The sequence below is a fragment of the Odontomachus brunneus genome, unplaced genomic scaffold (genome assembly GCF_010583005.1).
Source record: "Odontomachus brunneus isolate Ranch 3 - 2012 unplaced genomic scaffold, Obru_v1 Obru_scaffold_077, whole genome shotgun sequence".
NCBI lineage: Eukaryota > Metazoa > Arthropoda > Insecta > Hymenoptera > Formicidae > Odontomachus > Odontomachus brunneus.
Genome location: NW_022639527.1, coordinates 399,355 through 402,166, shown reverse-complemented (window position 1 = coordinate 402,166; position 2,812 = coordinate 399,355). Strand labels below are relative to the sequence as shown.

The 2,812-nt window shown below is 44.9% G+C and overlaps 1 protein-coding gene across 3 annotated transcripts in view; it reads right to left on the bottom strand.

The window, feature by feature from the left end:
- The window catches only part of LOC116847352 (serine/arginine repetitive matrix protein 1), a 47,307-nt gene extending 45,964 nt beyond the window's left edge, over window positions 1–1,343 (bottom strand). For all 3 annotated transcript variants that reach the window (XM_032822277.1, XM_032822276.1, XM_032822275.1), the window contains exon 1: window positions 1,026–1,343. The gene's annotated coding sequence lies outside the window, so the exon portion shown is untranslated. The remainder of the gene's footprint in view (window positions 1–1,025) is intronic.
- Between the last annotated feature and the right edge of the window lie 1,469 nt (window positions 1,344–2,812).

Here is a 2,812-nt window from a genome sequence, read left to right as displayed (position 1 = left end):
GTTGCCATGGCGAAAATCCACGAATTACGGTTTGAACTGCTTGACCATCCACCTTACTCACCAGATCTAGCCCCAAGCGACTTCTTTTTGTTCCCTCATCTAAAAATTGCGCTCGGAGGACAGAGATTTTCGTCAAATGAAGAGGCAATCACCTTCGTGAACAATTATTTTGCAGAGAAAAACGCCGAGTACTATTTCGACGGGTTACAGAGATGGGAGCATCGCTGGGAGAAGTGTGTAGATTTACAAGGAGACTATGTTGAAAAATAAAAAACAATTTTCAGAAAAAATGACTTGTATCTTTGTTAGGTCGGAAACTTTTCAGACCACCCTCGTAAGACAGACGGGACGTTTGAATCGTCATGCGCCGCGCGTTCCGAGTGACTTGAACGCGCGAGAAGCGGCCGCGGACGACGGATGACGGCGTGGACGCGACACACGTGACCTCGCCAAGGACGTCGCCATTTTGCTTGAAACCGCAGAGCGGGCTCGTTCGAGCGGCCAACGCGCGCGGATCCATTTTAGGATCGCGCGACACCGTTGGTGTCTGTCATCGGGGCACCGGTACCTTGGCTTTCACGCCAAATACGCTTGACGTTCGCGCTGACGGTCCCCCGTGAGAGCCGATCGTTATCCACGGGCCGGCGTGCACTGCGAGAAACGAGCGCGCGGCGCTTCGGGAGGTCGAAACGAACGAACGTTCGTTTGTTCCTGTCGGATGGAAACGCGCCTCCTACACCGCATTGCACTGGGAAGATTCTCATCGCTCCTGCTGCACGGCTCTCGTTATGTAAGAGGCTGACAATGCCACTCGCGTAATATCCTCGAGGAAAAGCATCGGCCCGCCGATGCGTCGGCAGCGATCCGTTCGCGGTAACGCGTGCATGCACATTTATCCGTCATCGATGGTGCGCGCGAACGCACCCGGAGGAGAGATCGACGCGCGGGAGGTGGTGAAATTCAACCGGAGAGATGGAAAGAGAGAGAGAGAGAGGGGAAGAGAGGCAGACAGTGTTTACACTCACCTACTGCACCTCGCGATCTCCCGGATCGCGCGCTTGTTATCCTCCGCCGACCTCCGTGGAGATCCGTCGGGACAAATCGATGGGTCACGACGACGTTTGCGAATCCTCGCGGAAAATTGTCCGCGGTGTTCCCTCGAGACGCTGAGAAGACGCGGCGGATCAGTCGGAGCGATTGGTCCCGCGGACGATTCGACTACGACGACTACGACGTGCGACGTGCGATGCGCCGCGAGCGCGAGTGAGCGTGTTGCCCGGCGCGCGAAACGAAAGTACTCGACGAGGCTCGCGCCGCATGCTTTCGCGCCAGCGCTCGCGATACTGTCCGGCCGTCGAGTACTTTCTGACGGATCCACCGGGCGCTCAGGATCGAGTCTAGCCGACACGGCGCCCCGGTGCGCACGTGCACGCGCCGCCGTGTGCCGTGCCGTCGTCCACACCTGACGTCACCACCTGGAACGGCTCTAAAGCTTCATCTACAATGTGTTTTCCTATTTCTTTCTCTTTGCTTCTTTCCGACTCAAGCCTTAAGCCTGATCTATAATATACTCTTTGCTTCCCGCTTCTTCCTCTTTATCTCTTTCCGACTCAAACCTTAAGCTTTAAACCAGAAAAAGACAAGACAAGAAACAGAACGCAAAGAGCATATTGTAGATCAGGCTTTAAAGCCTGATCTACAATGTGTTTTTTGCTTCCCGTTTCTTGTTCCCTAAGCCTTTTCTGGCTTATGGCATAAAATGTGAGTCAGGAACAGATGAAGAAAATTAAACAGGAAACAAAGAGCATATTGTAGATCAGGTTTAAGCAAAAAAAAAAAAAAAACGACAGAGGACAAGAAACAGGAAACAAAAAGTATATTGCCTATGTATAATTAGACTTTGCTTGAACGAACAAAATTCGTTCAAGTAAAATCGTCTAGTCGATTGAATGAATTATATCGTTGTTTTGCGACAAGTTGTCAATCGATTCAATGGTTGTAATTTAGTCGATAACTATATCAACGCAATTTATTGTTGCAGTAACGCGTAATTTGTTCAATAGACGCAATATTTTTTTGAAGGCGGATGACCGCTGATTTTGTCAATCCAACTACTTTTTTTTAATGTAGATTATAAATAGATTTTATTCCAAACTCTGAGGCTTCCTTCGGACACGAGAGAAATGGACAAGAAATACGATATAAAATATAAAATTGGTTAGTAGGAATAACGCATATATATAAAATGAAGTAATAAAAAATATACAGATAAAAAAAATAAATAAAAGAAATAATCACGATTGCATATCAAAGAAGTAAGAAATAAAAGAAGAAAATCTGATAAAAAAACGCAGTTTTTGAACAATTATTGGACAGTTACGTTAACTTTTACGTCTAATAACGAAAGAGTAAAATTACGTGGGATTTTAATAAAAATGTAATCCTTTTCCTACAGTTCTGTGCACAAGAGATGCGTAAAATCTGAATCCATTTATTGAACGGAAACAGAACAGTAAATGGACAAAACCATTCAATTGATTAATTAAATCTGCTGCTTATAAAATGAACAGATTTGTTCTAATAGTATTCCATCTTTTGTGCAAGATTTTTAGTTGAAAATTTTTAATGTTAATGAGAATCATAGTGCAAGAAATCTTTGGTGCGTAATATATATTTTATCTCATATCTTTCATCTTTTTACGATATCTTTCGTAATAAAATGATTTGACACATGTTCTTTTATCCATTCTTATAGTTATACTATTTCATCAGGTTTTATGTCTGAGCTATCATGACAGTTTTTTATTTGTAT